This window comes from Otolemur garnettii, unplaced genomic scaffold (genome assembly GCF_000181295.1).
Source record: "Otolemur garnettii isolate 467f Iridium unplaced genomic scaffold, OtoGar3 scaffold00120, whole genome shotgun sequence".
Taxonomy (NCBI): Eukaryota; Metazoa; Chordata; class Mammalia; order Primates; family Galagidae; genus Otolemur; species Otolemur garnettii.
In genome coordinates this window covers 6,513,763-6,533,347 of record NW_003852515.1, presented here as the reverse complement: position 1 = coordinate 6,533,347, position 19,585 = coordinate 6,513,763, and the positions used below count along the sequence as shown (strand labels likewise).

The window sequence follows — 19,585 nt, the reverse complement described above, 5'->3', positions numbered from 1 at the left end:
TCTTACAATTGTTCCTTGCCCCCCAAAAGTGTGTCACACACCTTTTGTTCCTTTTATAGCTATTGTAAATGGGGATAATTTTTTTCTTTTAAAATTATTTATTATGAATGTATTAAAAAATACTTATTTTTGTGTGTTGATTTTATATCCTGCAACATTTCTGGGACTACAGACATGTTTTATTATTTATTAGTTCTAATAATTTTTGCAGAATATTTTGCATTTTCTACATATAAGAGCATATCAAATGTGACCAGAGATAATTTTACTTCTTCCTTTATGATTTGGATACCTTTTCTTTTCTTGCCTAAGTGTTCTGGCTAGAACTTCTATTACTATGTTGACTAAAAGCAGTAAGAATGAGTATCCTTGTCTTGGTCTTGATCTGAGGAGAAAGGCTTTCAAGTCTTTTACAACTAAGTATGATGTCATGTGTGAGATTTTCATATATGACTAGTTTGTTTAGTGTTTTTATCATGGATGGGTGTTTAATTTTGTCAAATTATTTTTTGCATCACTTGAGATAATTGTATGGTTTTTATCCTTCATTCTGTTAATGTGGTGTATTAGAATGGTTGGGGTTTTTTTGTATGTTGAACCATCCTTGCATTCTAAGAATAAATCTACTTAGTACATCTGTTTAATGTACAATTGAATTTGGTTTCCCAGTATTTTGTTGAGGACTTTACATAAATATTCATCAAGAATATTGATGTATAGTTTAGTTTTATTTTCTTGAAGTAACTTTGGCTTTAATATTAGTGTAATGTTGGCTGATAGATGAATTAGGTGTGTTCCCTTCTCTTCAACATTTTGGATACTTTTGAGGAAAAGTGACATTCACATGTCTTTAAATGATTGGTAGAATTTGGTAATAAGACTGGTGCTGTGTTCTGTTGTTGTTGTTGTTGGAAGGATTTTTATTATTCATTTGATCTCTTTACTACTTATACGTCAGTTCATGTTTTCTCTTTCTTCATGATTTACCCAACTTATTTTTGACAAAGGTGCAAAATCAATTCAATGGAGGAAGAACAGGCTTTTCATAAAATATTGCTAAAGTATTTGAGTATCCATGGGCAAGATAATTAAAGACAACCTAAACCTTACACAGAAGTTTATAAAAATGGATCATGAAATAAATGTAAAATGTAAACTTTTAGAAAAATACATAGAGGGAAATCTTCTGAATCTAAAATTATGCAAAGAGGTTTTTTCTTTCTCATATGACACCAAAAGCATGATCCATAAAAAGAAAAATTAATAAATTAAACCTCATCATAATTAAAAACTTTTGTTCTGTGAAAGACCCCATTGATGTGATGAAAGGACAAGCTACAAACTAGGAGAAAGTATTTTCAAACTACATATATGACAAAGAACTTATAGCCAGAATATGTGAAGAATGCTCAAAATTAAGTTTAAAACAAGAACAACAACAACTAAAAATTCAGTTAGAAAATGGACAAAAGTCATGAGGAGACATTTTACCAAAGATGATATACAGATGGTATATAAGCACATGAAAAGTTGTTCAACATCAGGGAGCCAGCAGGGAAATGCTATTTAAAAGCACAATATAATATCTATTATCATATCTATCAAAAATGACTGAAAAAACAAATAGGTATGATACTACCTGCTGGCCAATATCTAGAGGAAACAGTATAAAAGATGCATTGCTAGTAGCAATTTAAAATGCCAAAGCCACTCTGGAAAATATTTCACCAATTTCTTATAAACATATATGGATTTACCATATGCTCCAACAATTGTACTCTTGGATATTTATCCTAAAGAAATGGAAATTTTGGTTCATACAGAAACCTGTATGCAAATGTTAATAGAAAGTTCATTTACAATAGCTCCAAATTAGAAACTACTCAATGTTTCAACCTGTGAATGGTAAATAAACTGTGGACCATCAATTCCACAGAATAAAAAGGAACCAACTATTGATACACAACAACTTGAATTGATATGAAGGAAATTATAGTGAGTGAAAAAATACAATCTCAAAAGGTATGAACACAAAGGGATAGCATAATGTGTTGGTGGGACAGTTCTGTACCTTGATTGCATGTGGTGGTTGCATGAATATAAATGTGAATAAAAGTGCATAAAGCTACATGCACTCACACATACACACACACACACATACACAAGGGCATGTATAGCTGGTGACATCTTATTCAGCTCTATGTGTTATATCACCAAAAAACTCAGGCCTTTTTCTATCCCTTACTGAAAGTCATAGAACATGGAAAGCAACAATTGCCTCATGACAAAGATTTTCTATTTTAATAGGAATAGCTAAAAGAGGCCATAGAACTCTGCTCTGTTTAATCAGTAGGAGAATCTAGAGCTGGCAGAGATACAATCTGGTTCTAAAGAGGATATTCTTTTTAAGGCACAAAATATGTCCATAAGGAATCATTAGGTCATAAAGTGTTTTACTTATACTATAATTTGAATGTTAGTCTCCCTAAACTTCATATTGAAATCTGATCCCCAAAGTTAGAGGTAGGACATGATAGAAGGTGTTTGAGTCATGGAAGCAGATCCCTCATAAATAGCTTGGTGGGGGGAGTGGGGAGTGGCAAGATAGCTGACATGCACCAGGCTTTTACAGAAGCTCCTGTACAGAGGGAAGGATAAAGTCAAGAAAATACCCAACAAAGTTGAAGACTAGGAGCCCAGCCAAGAGAGAAGAGTGGTATCTGCAGGACACCTCTGCTGAGGCAAGTTGAGACTCCTAGAAAGCAATCTACAGGTACATAATACATCCCAAAGGAAAAGTGTTCATCCTCTCCCCCAAGAAACTTGTGTTTTTCTCTTTGTTTTGTCTTTGTCTGATCCTGTAAGTTTCCCACAGGCTAGAGGTGACCTGAGGACCTATTATCTCACCCGACATGTGAGAGATACAGGAAGTGGGATCTACTCCCCTAGAGGAACCCTGCTGAGACTCCGAACACCCTCTCATCAGGCAGAAAAATCAAACTAACTTTTCACTGCCATTCTTAATTTCCAGTCCACCCTTCCCCCCTTGACTAGACAGACAGTGAGAGGAGGCCCAAGAGCAGTGTTCCCCCACCCCTTGGTACCAAGCTCCCTGTCCCAGCCCTGCAGCCAGAGAATTACTTGAGCCCTGTGTTCCCTGAGCCATGGCTGCTGGCACTCTGCGCTGTGGCAGGCCAACACCCAGGACTGATTCAACTGCCGCATTCCCTGTGCTGGAGACTGTTGGTGCTCCACCCTATGGCAGGCTCCCTCATGGGCTGCCCCCCCAGGACTGATCTAGCCACCTCATTCCCTGCACCATGGCTGCTGGTGCTCCACGCTGCAATGGGCTGCCTCCCAGGACTTATCCGGCTGCCACATTCCCCACACAGTGGCTATAGATGCTCTGCCTTATGGTGGGCTCCCTCGTGGGCTGCCCCAAGGACTGAACCAGCTGCCGGTTCCCAGGGCAGCTGCTTGTGCTCCATGCTGCTTCAGGCACACTTCTAGGCCACCCTGAGGGCTGATCAAGCCCAGCCCGGCATGCCAGGACCAGTGGCCCAAGAACTGTGACAGGATGGTCAGTTGAGAGGGAAGCACACTGGAGCTGTGGTACCCTAGGGAAAGAGCAACACCCACAGCAGCTAGAACAATAAGGCTCACACCCCTAAGACTTTTGCACACAGACACACCGTATCTCTCTGAGCAACCAGAGAAAGGTGGCCTCTTCTCCTGTGACAGCCACTGGCAGAAAGGTTTTTAAATGGTCTTCAAATGTGCAAATTCAGCATGGGGTGGAATCAGCAGAAAAACTCTGATAACCTGAATAACCAAAGTAGATCGACTACCCAAAGGAAGGATGGGACAGGTGCAATTGAAGATCCCATCCATAAACAGATGGCTGAGATGTCAGAAATCAAGTTCAGAATCTGGATAGCAAATAAGATTAACAGAATGGAGGAAAGGAGGGATTTAGAATTTCAAATTATTCAAAAGCTCTCTCAAGAATTCAATAATTTCAAAGATAAAATGACCAAAGATTATCACACACTGAGAAAAGAGGTTGCAGCCCTCAAAGATCGGAAAAATACAGTAGAATCCCTCAGTAACAGAATGAATTAGGCAGAAGAAAGGATCTCTGACACTGAAGAGAAAGCTTTTGAACATACCCAAGCACTCAAAGATGAAGAGGAATGGAGAGCAAAAAGGGATCACTCTCTCAGAGAACTCTGGGATAATTCAAAGAAAACTAATATTCGGCTTATAGGAATCCCTGAAGGTGATAAAGTTGCTTCACAAAACACAGAGGCTCTTCTTCATGAAATTATGAAAGAGAACTTTCCAGACACGCCAAGAGATTCTGAAATTCAGATAACAGAGTTTCAGAACCCCAGCATGACTCAACCCAAACAAGACATCTCCCAGGCACATCATAATTAACTTCACTAAAGTTAATAGCAAAGAGAAAATTCTTAAAGCAGCTAGATGTAAGAAAACCATAACCTACAAGGGGAAGAATATTAGAATGACTGCAGATGTCTCTGCTGAAACTATTCAGACTAGAAGAGGATGGTCATCGACTTTCAATCTCCTAAAACAAAGTAACTTTCAACCCAGGATCCTGTATCCAGCTAAACTGAGTTTCATTTATGATGGAGAGATTAAATACTTTAATGACATTCACATGTTGAAGAAATTTGGCATAACTGAACCAGCTGTCCAGGATATTCTTAGATCTCTCCTCCAAAATGACCTGCACAATCTTCCACCACATAAGTAAACTCACACAGAAAATTTTGATCAAACTCCAACTCCCACAGTGACCAAAGCATTAAAGATGTCCACTGGATTTTCAAAAATTTCAATACCCAGAATTATACCAGGCTTATCAATACTTTCAATCAATGTGAATGGCTTAAATTGTCATATCAAGAGACACAGGCTGGCTGACTAGATACAAAAACTCAGGCCAGATATCTGCTGCATACAAGAATCTCATCATCTCAATTGACCTTAAGAGACAAACATAGACTCAGGGTGAAGGGATGGTCATCTATATTCCAGGCAAATGGAAAGCAGAAAAAAGCAGGTGTTGTAATTTTGTTTGCAGATACAATAGGCTTTAAACCAACAAAAGTAAGCAAGGGTAAGGATGGTCACTTTATATTTGTTAAGGGTAATACTCAAATGATGAGATCTCAATTATTAATATTTATGCACCCAACCAGAATGCACCTCAATTTATAAGAGATACTCTAATACACATGAGCAAATTGATTTCTCCCAACTCCATCAAAGTCAGAGATTTTAATACTCCTTTGACAGTGTTGGACAGATCCTCCAACAAGAAGCTTAGCAAAGAAATATTAGATTTAAACTTAACCATACAGCATTTGGATTTAACGGACATATACAGAACATTTCAACCTAACAAATCTGAATACACATTTTTCTCATCAGTTCACAGAACATACTCCAAAATAGACCACATCTTAGGTCACAAGTCTAACCTCAGCAAATTTTAAAAAATAGAAATTATTCCTTGAATCTTCTCATACCATCACGGAATAAAAGTTGAACTCAGTAACAACAGGAATCTGCAGACTCATACAAAAACATGGAAGCTAAAAACCTTATGCTGAATGATAGGTTGGTGAGAGACGAGATCAAGAAGAAAATTATCAAATTTTTAGAGCAAAATGATAAAGAAGATATGAGTTATCAGAACCTCTAGGGTACTGCAAAGGCAGTCCTAAGAGAAAAATTTATAGCACTGCAAGCCTTCCTTAAGAAAACGGAAAGAGATGAAGTTAACAACTTACTGGGACATCTCAAGTAACTGGAAAAGGAAGAACACTCCAATCCCAAACCCAGCAGAAAAAAAGAAATAACGAAAATTAGAGCACAACTAAATGAAATTGAAAACAAAAGGATTATACCACAAATCAATAAATGAAAAAGTTGGTTTTTGAAAAGGTCAATAAAATAGACAAACCTTTGGCCAATCTAACCAACAAAAAAAGAGTAAAATCTCTAATTTCATCAATCAGAAATGTTAAAGATGAAATAACAACAGACCCCTTAGAAATTCAAAAAATTCTAAATGAATATTACAAGAAACTTTATTCCCAGAAATTCGAAAATCTGAAGGAAATCAACCAAAACTTGGAAGCACTCTACCTTCTAAGACTTAGCCCGAATCAAGTGGAAATATTGAATAGGCCTATACCAAGTTCTGAAATAGCATCAACTATACAAAATCTCCCTAAAAAGAAAAGCCGGGGACCAGATGGCTTCACATCAGAATTCCACCAGACCTTTAAAGAGGAACTAGTACTTATACTACCAACTTTTCCAAAATATAGAAAAAGACGGAATACTACCCAATACATCCTATGAAATAAACATCACCTTGATCCCCAAGCCAGGAAAATACCCAACAAGGAAAGAAAATTACAGACCAATATCACTAATGAATACTGATGTGAAAATATTTAACAAGATCCTAATGAACAGAATCTAGCAACACATCAAACAAATTATACACCACAACCAAATGGGTTTTATCCCAGGACCTCAAGGATGGTTCAACATATGTAAATCTATAAGTGTAATTCATCACATAAACAAATTAAAAAGCAACAACCATACAATTCTCTCAATTTAGGCAGAAGAAGCTTTTGATAATATCCAGCATCCATTCATGATGCTTAAGTGATGATTTTCACTTAAAAAAATTGGCATAGAAGGGACATTTCTCAAATTGATAGAGGCCATCTACAGCAAGCCCACAGCCAATATCATACTGAATGGAGTTGAATTGAAATCCTTGATCAGGAACCAGACAAGGATGTCCATTGTCTCCATTGCACTTTAACATTGTAATGGAAGCTTTAGCCATTGCAATTAGGGACGAAAAGGCAAGGGTATCCATATAGGATCAGAAGAGATTAAACTTTCACTCTTTGCAGATAATGTGAATGTATACCTGGAAAACACCAGGGATTCTACTACTAAACTCTTAGAAGTAATCAAGGAATACAGCAGCATCTCAGGTTACAAAATCAACACTCATAAATTGGTAGCCTTTATATATACCAACGACAGTCAAGCTGAAAAACTAGTCAAGAACTCTATTCCATTCACAGTAGTGCCAAAGAAGATGAAATATTTGGGAGTTTACCTAATAAAGGATGTGAAAGATCTCTATAAAGAGAATTATGAAACTCTAAGAAAAGAAATAATTGAAAATGTTAACAAATGGAAAAACATAGCATGCTCATGGCTGAGAAGAATTAACATTGTTAAAATGTCCATACTACCCAAAGCAATATATAATTTTAATGCAATCCCTATTAGAGCCCCACTTCATACTGTAAAAATTGTGAAAAAATAATACTTCAGTTTATATGGAATCAGGAAAAACCTCAAATAGCCAAGACATTACTCAGAAATAAAAACAAAGCCAGAGGAATCACGCTACCAGACATCAGACTATACTATAAATCCATAGTGATCAAAATAGCATGGTATTGGCACAAAAACAGATATATATATATGAAACAGAATAGAGAACCAAAAGATGAACCCAGCTACTTACTGTTATATGATCCTTTATAAGCCAATTAAAAACATTGAGTGGGGAAAAGACTCCCTATTTAAAATGGTGCTCGGTGAACTGACTGGCGACCTGCAGAAGACTGAAACTAGATCCACACCTTTCACCATTAACTAAGATAGACTCTCATTGGATTAAAGTTTTAAACTTAAGACATAAAACTATAAAAATACAAGAAGAAAGTGTAGGGGAAACACTTGAACAAATCTGCCTGGGAGAAAATTTTATGAGGAGGACCCAGTGGGCAATCGAAGCAATATCAAAAATATACTACTAGGACCTGATCAAACTAAAAAGCTTCTGAACATCCAAGAACACTTTAAGTAAAGCAAGCAGACAGCCCTCAGAACGGGAGAAGATATTTGCTGGTTATGTCTCCGACAAAGGTTTAACAACCAGATTCCACAGAGAACTCAAAGTTATTAGCAAGAAAAGAACAAGTGATCCCATCTCAGGGTGGGCAAGGGACTTGAAGAGAAACTTTTCTGAAGAAGACAGGTGCATGGCCTACAAGCATATGAAAAAATGCTCACCATCCTTAATCATCAGAGAAATGCAAATCAAAACTACTTTGAGATATCATCTAACACCAATAAGATTAGCCCATATCACAAAATCCCAAAATCACAGATGCTGTCCTGCTTTTGGAGAAAAGGGAACACTTCTACACTGCTGTTGGAATTGTAAACTACTATGTTCCTTTTGGAAAGACATGTGGAGAACACTTAGAGAACTAAAAATAGACCTGCCATTTGATCCTATAATTCCTCTACTAGGTATATATCCAGAAGACCAAAAATCACATTACAAAAAAGATATTTGTATCAGAATTTTAATTGCAACCCAATTCATAAACGCTAGGTCATGGAAGAAGCCCAAGTGCCCATCGACCCACAAACGGATCAATAAATTGTGGTATATGTACACCATGGAATACTATGTAGCCATAAAGAAAGACAGAGACTTTACCTCCTTCATGTTTACATGGATGGAACTGGAACATATTCTTCTTAGCAAAGTATCTTAAGAATGGAAGAAAAAGTATCCAATGTACTCAGCCCTACTATAAAACTAATTTATAGCTTTCAGGAAAACTATAACCCAATTATAGTCCAAGAATATGGGGATAGGGGAGAGGGAGGAGAGGGGAGGATGAAGGATGGGTGGAGGGAGGGTGATTGGTGGGTTCATGCCTATGGTTCATCCTATAAGGGTACATGTGAATCTTTCTAAATGTAGAATATAAATGTCTTAACACAATAACTAAGAAAATGACATGAAGGCTATGTTAACCAGTTGGATGAAAGTATTTCAAATTGTATATAGAAACAGCACTCTGTACCCCATGAAAGTATTAATGTTCACAGCTATGATTTAATAAAATAAAATAAATAAATAGCTTGGTGCTATTCTTCCTATAATGAGTGAGTTCTTGCTCTATTAGGTTCCATGAGAGCTGGGTGTTAAAAAGAATCTGGAACCTCGCTCCTTTCTCTCTTTTTTTCCCTCTCTTGCCAAGTCATCTCTGCACATGCTGGCTCCTCTTTGCCTCCCACCATAAGTGGAAGCATTGTGAGGCTCTCAGCAGATGCACGTGCTGACACCCTTCTTCTTGTACAGCCTGCAGAACCATAAGCCAAATAAACCTCTGCTCATATAAATTACCCAGACTCAGATACTCCTTTATTGAGACACAAATGGACTGAGACAACCATACATGTTTTATTTGGTTGCTTCTGTGAACAAAAACTTAAATTTCTAGTATTACATTAATAATACTGAATCAGAAAACACTGAATCAGAAAAATATTTTTAATATATTTCAACTTTTAAGCCTGATATCAAGGAAAAGACCTAGCTCCTTCATGGAAGAAATTTTATCTCCTGCTTCCATGCCAAAATGTGGAAACAGCCCAAATGCCCACCAATTCAGGAATAGATTAACAAGCTGTGGTATATGTATACAATGGAATTTTATTCAGCCACACAAAAAAATGGAGACTATACACCTTTGGTACTAACTTGGATGGAGGTGGAATGCAATCTTCTTAATAGAGAAGCAAGAATCCATTTACTCAATTTTGATAAGAGAACAATTGATGACCTAGTATGTGGTGGGGGATGGGGGAATGGGGGAGCAGAGAGAGGGAAGAAAGGAGAGGGGTGGGAAAGAGACTTTGCTTGACAAACGCAATAAGTGTAACCTGGATCTTCGTACCCTCAATGAATCCCCCAAAATAAAAAATAAATAAATAAAAATAAAAGCTATAAAAAAAGAAAGAAATTTTATCTCCTTTTTACCTCAACAACATATAGTACTACATTCTTGTAGAAACAATATAGTATGCATTTGGTCACTCGAAGATAATTCCAGGCTCCATGAACCAACAGAAGCTTCTCCAGGTAACTAAACTGAAAAACAGAAACAATAGTCAATGCAAATTCAATAACCCTACTATTTAGTGATGAAATCTACAAAATGTCATTTTCCCAATATTTCGTAATCCAGTAGTTCTTTTTATGGAAGATACAACACAGAAGATGAACAGAATAAAATTAATTGTATTAACAACCTGGCATGGCAGTTCACTGTAAAGGAAATTATCTTCTCTTATTATTCAAAATAAACCTATTAAATACTGCTATTCCCCTCCCCCCCGCCCCAGAAAATGCTTGTTGCAAGTGTGGCTTTTAATTGAATCTAATACACATATAAGATCTTACTCATAAGAAGGGGTCAAAATTATTTAATGAATAAAACATCAAGTTAGGCCACGGTGGTGTATGCCTAGAGCAGAGGTCCTCAAACTTTTAAAACAGGGGCCAGTTCACTGTCCCTCAGACTGTTGCAGGGCCAGACTGCAGACCCAGGGAGGAGTCATCTGCTAAGCAGGATAGGCAGTGGCAGCAAAAACACCCAGCAGGCTAGATAAACGTCCTAGGTGGGCTGCATGTGACCCACAGGCCATAGTTTGAGGACGCCCACCTGAGCCCAGGAGTTCAAGGATTATGGTAACAGTGAACTATAATTGTGCCACTGAACTCTAGCCTGCATAACAAAGCAAGACCTTACTTAAAATCACAATGAAAAAAACATATTGCAATCAGGTGAACTAACAGAGCCTTATAGTAATCAGTTCCCCATTTCCTATAATAGATAAATTAAAAATAAATAAATAAAAAGGAAGTAATGGCCAACTCAGCCTCCTCACCCCCATGTACATTTCCTTTTCTATAGCACTTATCACTTTCTAACACAAGATATACTTGACTTGTTTATTGTATTGCTGTTTATTTTTATCTCCTAGAATGTGAGCTCAACCAGGGCAGGACTTCTTACTTACCTTATTTGCTGATGAATCCTGAACACCTATAAACATGCCCAGGTTGTGATAGGCACTCAACAAACATTTTTTGAACAAATAAATATTCAGGAGAGTTATTCCACAAAATTAGGTAATTCCTAGTTTAGTGACTCCTAGATTTAAATACTGACTTCAGAATAGCAGCAGTTAACATATGTAAGAAAGTAAACCTTTTGAAGAAGTCTATTTAAGCATTGGAAACATAAAGCAGGAAGAATGGGAGGAAGGCGTTGAATTATAAAATTCAAGAATAAGTGAATTTTAAAAGAAAGGGTTTTGGTTTTTGTATGAGCCTGATAGTAACTTGGTCATTATACAAAACATTCTTATTGTCTCAATTTTTAGCTCTGTGACTATTTATTTTCAGAGGGAGAAAAAGAAATCCTAAATCAAAGTTCTATTTTTTAGGATGACTTAAAAAACTTAAAACATTTGGGGATGGTGCAGCAAAAAATGTACTTTCTTTAGAAAATAAAACTATCTCAGTTGTGAGCAGAATGTTATACTGATATCCTCTGGAAAAGGGGAAAGTTGTACCTTACCAAGGGTCTGCAAAGTAAAGGAAGGTTGTTTAACCTACCTCTGCAGCTCCGGTAAGGGTAAAGACAGTGTACAAATGGAAAAATGTCCACCACAGTAACTGGGTAAAAAAGAACCATTTCAGGAAAGGGATAAAATGGCTGAATAACCTTTTCCTATCTCCAGTCAAGCCTGTTCTCAATTAAAGTAAGATGAGAAACAAATACTGATACAGCTTAAAGTGCTTTCATTAACCTGAAATGACTTTTTAATAGGAGCAAGCATGAACCAAATCAATCTCCTCTTGCACTGGGGACTGGATGGCTGTACAACTAGGGGTTGGTGGAAGGACGGAAGGAAGGAAGGAAGGAAGGAAGAAAATAAAGCCTGAAATCACACCATGTGCCTAATCACAAGTGAAGCTGTGATAAGACAGCCCTGAACAAAGGTACAAAAGTATTCAAACTGGCAGATGCTTGAGAGTGTGAGGTTCCACTGAAGAAGACAAAAACTGGTCTAAAATGTAAGCTCTGAGCAAAGGACATGGCAAGGCAGGCTTGTGAAGGGGTTGCTGCAGAGGCTGCTTCCCTGCTTTGCCCTGGTTGATGGCTTATCTGTGCTATGGTGAATAAATAATGCTGCAATGAATATGGGATTGAAGATATCCCTTTGACATACTGATTTCATTTCCTTTGGATATATACACACACACTCAAGAGTAGGACTGTTGGATCATATGGTACATAGAATTTTACATGAAAGATTTTGTCAACAGTGTCCACATAATAACCTATATGGAATAACCTATAGTACTAATACAATACAAACACTTAATTGAACTGCTAAAAAGAAGTGCTCTCAATGGAGAAAGTAACTGTGTACTCATTATTGGACTCCAAGGATCAGGAAAGACTATGTTAATAAATACAATAGCTAAAATGTGGAAAACCCAATGCCCACCAACCCAGGAATGGATTAACAAGTTGTGGTATATGTATACCATGGAATACTAACTATTCAGCCTATTAAAAAAGATGGAGACTTTACATCCTTTGTATTAACATGGATGAAAGTGGAACATATTATTTTTAGTAAAGCATCGCAGGAATGGAGAAGCATGACTCCTATGTACTCAATTTTGATATGGGGACAATTAATGACCTAGTACATGATGGGTGGTGGGGGAAGGGGAGAGCAGGGAGAGAGAGAAGGAGGGAGGGGGGTGAGGTCTCAGTGTGTGATACACCTTTTGGGGGCAAGACATAATTGTAACAGGGACTTTACCTAACAAATGCAATCAGTGTAACCTGGTTTATTTTACCCTTAATGAACCCCCAACAATAAAAAAAAATAGTTGGAAAAAAATAATAAACCATGCTTTGAAAGAACTCATGAATGTAAGACGTGAGTGAAAATGTACTACATGTTCACCTAAATGACTGGTGCAAATCAATGATAAAATTGCCCTACAGGAAATCACAAGGCAATTAAATCTGGAAAATGTACCTGGAGATAAAGTTTTTGGAAGCTTTGCTGAAACCCTATTTCTTCCAGAAGCTTTAAAAAAAAGTGACCTCATGAACAGTTGCCCAGTGATCTTTGTATTAGGTGAATTTGATCTATTTGTGCATCATACAAACCCAACACTTCTCTATAATCTTTTTGACATTTCTCAGTCTGCACAAACCCCAATAGCAGTTGTTGGACTTACATGTAGACTGGATATTTTGGAACTCTTAGGAAAAAGAGTGAAGTCATGATTTTCTCACCAGCAGATCCACTTAATGACTTCATTTGATTTTCCACAGTATGTTAAAATATTTAAGGAACAATTATCTCTACCTGCAGAATTTCCAGACAAGCTTTGTGCTGAGAAACAGAATGAGAATGTGCACTGTCTTGTACTACAGATGCATTTCAATGTCAGCAAAAACCCACGGTCACAAGACAAGCTGTTGACGTTTGCTTTCAATCGAGAGCGACCCTAACCCTAACCCCCAGCTCTGCAGCATGGACTCTACAGCAGATATTGTACATGGTCTCTCAGTCTTGGAAATCTGTCTTATCACAGCAATGAAACATTTAAATGACATCTAGGAAGGGAAGTCATTTAATTTTCAAATGGTCTATAGTGAGTTTCAGAAGTTTGTTCAAAGGAAAGCCCATTCTGTTTATAATTTTTAGAAACGTGTTGTCATGAAGGCTTTTGAACATTTACAACAATTAAGAGTTAATAAAGCCCATGGAAAGAACTTCAGGAAATTCACAGAGAGAACACCGGTTGATGAAACTACTTTTGGATAATACCCAAATTATGAATACTCTGCAGAAATACCCCAACTGACTTACAGACATTAGGCAGCGGGCAACATCTTCACGAAGCTGGTTATGAGTGTAACCGGTGACTTCAATGTTGACATTTCAAGCATACTTCTAGAGAACTAAAAACTATTATCTTTTAAGAACATGTATTATTATATTTTCTTAAAAACATTTTTGTTTTTAAAAAATATAAAATAAAAATGAAATAAAATGCAAGCTCCACGCCGGCAGCCTCACAAAAACCTGCCTTCCTCTTTCAGGTTTCTCTTATAGTTTAACTTTGAAGAGAACAAATTCATGATTCACTGAAACTTGGTTTAAAAAATGAAGGCTGGGGCCTGTACATACTTGAGAAAATTGCAAATAATATTCCCCTGAAACTCCAGGACAGCTGATTCCTGCCAACTCTGTGTCTGTGATTGCTGAAACCACAGGAAACATGTGTCCTATGGCGTTTAGTGGTTAAAGAAAGAAAACAGATGAGTTCAGTATGGCCATTTCATTGTTTATAGACAGGTGCCCTGATCACAGTCCACTGACACTTTCCTCAACTCAGATCTCCAAAGAGCCCCAGCTGCCTATCTGTAAGACCAGGACACTTAATCTGGCCATAAGCAGGAGAATCTCAGAACCAAGCTGATTCAAGTATAAGGGCAATATGCTTGTCCTCCATGCTGAAGAACTCCTCAGATGTTGGGATGTTGCTACCATTGTAATTTTAGGCAGCCATTTACCTGTGGTTAGGTTCCTAAATCATACAGTTTCTCAGAGGCAGCCCACAATAAAAACTGCCCTAAGTAGAAATAACCTACAGTTATTCCCAGAGAGCTATGGTTATTCCCAGAGAGCTTTTTTTGGATTAGGTGTGGCTCCTGAATTCAGCTAGAATGAGATTTTTAATTGCTTATATGGATTAAAATATTATATTTATTAAAAGCCAATATTAAATTGTTGGTTAAAATAGTCTTCAGAAGTTGAAATATTATAGTGGAGAAACAGGAGAGTGCTCTTGTTAAATAGCAAAGGAAATAGCATGGTGTGGTCTCTATGACTGGTGAATTTGGGCTCCTGATAACTATCCAGATCCAGTCTCCAGGATCATGAAGTTGTCATATTAGTGGGAATGGCTTCTACCAAGACTATGGTTGCTATGCCTGGAGAAGATGAAAATGACAGATGCACATGGAATGTCACTTAAGATATACTGCTTTAAAAAGTGAATAAAAGATAACTTTTTCAGATGAGTTGACTTGCTTGACCCTAGCTTCAATGTCATTAAGGCCAAATAATCGCACTAATCCCAGTCATTCAGCCACTGGTCTCCTATATGAACACACAGGGCCTATAAATCACAGTCTACATAATCTTAGATGCCTACCAAGAAATGGTACATCTACTTTCAGAGAGAGTTGGAGGTCTAGAGGTTTCTCACAAAACTAAACATACACTTACAATACAATCTGACTATTCCACTCTTTGGTATATACCCATAGGAGTTGCAAACTTGTTTCTACACAAAAGTCTGCACACACTTATAGCTGCTTTATTTATATTTGCCAAAACTTGGAAGAAACCAGGATATATTTGAGCAGGTGAATGAATAAACAAACTGGTAATCCAAGCAATGGAGTATTATTCAGTGCTGAAAAGAAATGCACTATCAAGCCATGAAAAGATCAGGAAGAACCTTAAGTGCATACTAAGTGCATCACTTAAGTAAAATGTATCACTTAAGGGAAAGAAGTCAGTCTGCTGACATGGCTACATACTGCATTATTCCAACTGTAAACATTCTGGAAAGGTCAAAATTCTGGAAATAGGAAAAAGATAAGTTGTGTTCAGAGGTGGCATGGGGTAGGAGGTAGATAGGTAAAACACAGAGGATTTGGGGAACAGTGAAAACATAATAGTATATTATATTAATTGTATTCATGTCATTTACATTTCACATTTACATCTAAACACATGGAAGGTACTGTGAAACAAAAATTATTGTTAATTGCTTATATGTGATGAAAATATTCTATTTATTAAAAGTCAATATTAAATTATTGGTTAAAATAGTGTTCAGATCCTTGGCAGATCTCAGCTGTGAAGTCTAGGAGACCATTGTTTTGAACTAAATTCCTGCATATGGCTCCCACAGATAGATTAAAAATCAAAATGAAGTCACCCATGCTCACCAAACCAAAACTGAGTTGTTATTTAGACTTCTAAGAAATCAAGAGTGAAAGAGAATAGTCTAATTTCCCAAACAGGGCCGCTTTGATCGTCAATCAGCATGATAATGAAGTTTCCTCTATTTCAATCCTTGCAACAAAGAGCAACTTGAAGTAAACTCATGTTAACCAATCAGTCATCTTTCTATTGTTCTGTCTCTCTGTCCCTGCTCTCTGCCTTCTAAGAAATGTAATTTTGAAATGACAATCTGACTTTTGTTCCTTTTTTTTGGTTTCTTCAGCCCTTTCTGTTTGTAAAACCAACTCACTCTGCTCCACTCACTATGATAGTTACTCTATTTTATGGAATAAAATGTTGCCTATAATACCAGTAAAACCAATTAATATCTTTAAACTAAATTTGTCATAATTTTATCTTTTGATAGTATAACACCAAGAATGAGCCCTAATGTGATCGATGGAGTTTGGGTGATTACCATGAGTCAATGTAGGTTCACTGATTGTATGAAAGTTGATCATACAAAATGAGTCATTCTTTTCATACCCAACTAAAATAGAGTCAAGAGGCCTGGTGGAAAAAATGCTCAGTGCACATAATATTGCTCCAAGAATATAATTCTCTGTGAGCCTGGAAATTTATTCTGCCTTCTGTAATCTGAAACTAATTTTATCTGATGACAACTAAAACAACCTGAACATATTTTGCCTATTGCCATCACTTACCAAGCATAACTTTCCAAATTCCCAAAACCTTACTATTGGAATGAACTTTCTCAAAGAACAACAGGTAACATTTGTGGTTTTTTAAAAATATAACCTCTAACCTTATCTGTGTTCTCTTGGGAGTATGCACCAAGGCAATTCTTGCTTCCCAAATAAAACATTTTAACTTCAGATATTCTCCTCTATACTCTGTTTTACTTTAACATCTTGGTGTCAGAAGTGAGATTCCAAAGCTGATCTAACTCAAAAAGAATCAATCATTGGCACCTGAAAATAAAGTGTGAAGCAACTGCAGTGGGGCCCTTTAAGCCCAACATTTCTGCAGGTTGCCTCTATTTCCCTTGGTGAGTCTCTCTTGTCTTGAATTCTGATTCTGGTTGAGTTCTGTTTTACTTGGGATATGGTTGGGAATGTGTGCTTCCCTCTCCTATTTAAGAGGGGTCATTCCCCTCTGGTAGGAGATCTCTTGTTTTGGATAAGTCTGCTCCTCCTGGCAGATCTCAGTTGTGAAGTCTGGGTGAAGAGACTTTTTTTTTTCCTTCCAGCTAAGACCTCAGTGAATGGATCTTTTCCCTTCAGTTGGAGAAGAAAGATTATTGTCTTTCTTGGTAAGTATATATGTTATTTTCTGTTGGTGCTTGAGTTCAATTGGCTTTTGCATATTCAGTTAAACTCATTGCTTGAGTTTAACTGTTTTTGTATTTGGCATTAAGGGAGAGCCCTATACCTCATCAGGCACTCCAGGTAGTTATGTGCTTCAGCACATACTTTCTTACCCCAGTGGACTGGATATATTAAAGATGACCTTGAATTACAGTGGCCTTTCTGGGGTTTTTTTTTTTAAAATCTCTCTAAACTTGATCATCTAAGGAAAAAAAAATTAGGAAGCTAAAACTCTAAAACTAAACAACCTGAAAGGAATGTATGTCTTAATTGGTATACTGATGCATCTAAATACAATCAGTAATCAAAATTTCCCTCAATCCAACATGTTACCTCTGAATTTCCATTTATTTACATCCTCTGCAATTTCCTTCCGTAGGAACTGATACTTCTCCCTAAAGAGAACTTTTTCCTTCCTAAATTAAATGTATTCCTAGGTATTTTATTTTCTTTGTTGCTATTATAAAAAGCATTGAGTCTTTGATTTGATTCTCAATTTGACTGCTCCTGATGTATAAGAATGCTATTGATTTTGTAACTTGAGACACTGCTAAATTTATTTATCAATTCCAGAATTCTCTGGACAGAATCTCTGGGGGTTTCTAGATACAAGATTATATCATCAGCAAAGAATGATAATGATAGTTTGACACCTCTGTTCTCATTTGGATACCCTTGATTTTCTTCTCCTTTGTGATTGCTCTGGCTAGGACTTCCCAACTACGTTGAATAGAAGTGTGTTAGTGGGCACACTTGTCTAATTGCAGATCTAAGTAGGAATGCTTTAATTTTTCCCAACTCAATATGATGCTGGCTGTGTCTTGTTGTATATTGCTTTCATAATTTTGAGGTGTGTTTTATCTATGCCTGTTTTGTTAAGAGTTCTTAACAAAAAATTGTGCTGAATTTTGGGATCGCTCTCAAGCCAAAAGAAAACTCTTAAGCCACTGGATATACTTGATAGCTGTAGTATCCTGGGACAATGTTGATCTCTGGTATTTTGAGATCAGGAAGTCAAAATTATTTCCTGTTATAATCCTGTTCATAAACAGAAAGAAGGAAAGGTAATTGATAATTGAGGCATCCTAGGTGGGGAGATTTAAAAGCAATTCTTTTAATTTAATACATGCAGCATCTTCATATTTGTCCCATATGACAGGCATGCAAGGGCTCAGCAGCCAAACAGTAGTTTGGGATCCAGTCACAGCAGTATCCAGCAAGTCCAAGAAACCTTCAAAGTTACTGTTTAGTTTTGTGGACACCTTAGATTATCCGAGGTAAGTCAAATGTAGGCTTACTTTGGAAATCAGATGACCAAGATATTTTAACTTGGGTTTTAATTAATTACAACTTTGTTTTAGAAACTTCACGACCTTTGGTGACTAGGAATAAATAAACTGTAGGCTGCCTGTAGGCTGCCTGTTAGAGAGAACAATAAGTAGGTACAAACTTTGTGGAAAAAGTAGATCTTCTAAATCATCCTTCAGAATTTGGGATCCTTTTTCTCTTGGATCAGAGTTAGTCACTTAGAAACAATGGCCAAAGATTTAACTTTAGCAATTGGATCTATAGTTGACCAAGCTAAAGCCATTGCAGTTCCAGAAACTTCCCTAGATTCAGTTGGTGAAGTAGTACTGGTTTGTTGGATCTAGCTGAACAAAGCAGCATTTTTGCAATTGCCAATACTACTTGCTACACACAGATAAATTCCTTTGAGAAAGCAGAAACACAATCATACCAGATTAAAAAAAAAACCAAGCTACCTATCTTCTATAAGTCTTATCAGATATGTTTGGACTTTTTGTTTTGTTTAGTTAGTCACTTTCAAAATTAGGTTCATAGTTTAGAAATATTTTTCAAGCTAGATTGTTTGAATATTATTGTTAATTGTTTTATGTGTTATGATTTTTAAACTTTGTTCATATTGCCTGTCTAATCTTTGTAAGGCCAACTCTTCTACATGTATTAGCTTAACACCTTGAGATGACTGCTGAGGCCTATGGTACTGATAAGATGGAATCAATGTTGGATTCTGAACAGACCTGCTCCAAGAAAATGTGTCCTTCTAATTTCTTTGTTACTCAAATGTGGCCCTGGTCATGGGGAATCCCCATGCCTTCCCCCTGACATAGGACAGAGACAACTGCACAGTTCCATACTGGTACTGAGGGACAATTAAGCCCAACTACGGAATG

General features: G+C 36.9%; 1 pseudogene; it reads left to right on the top strand.

Annotated features, from left to right (window-relative positions):
• The first annotated feature begins 9,644 nt into the window (after window positions 1–9,644).
• On the top strand, window positions 9,645–13,894 carry LOC105887784 (annotated as a pseudogene).
• Window positions 13,895–19,585: the final 5,691 nt, after the last annotated feature.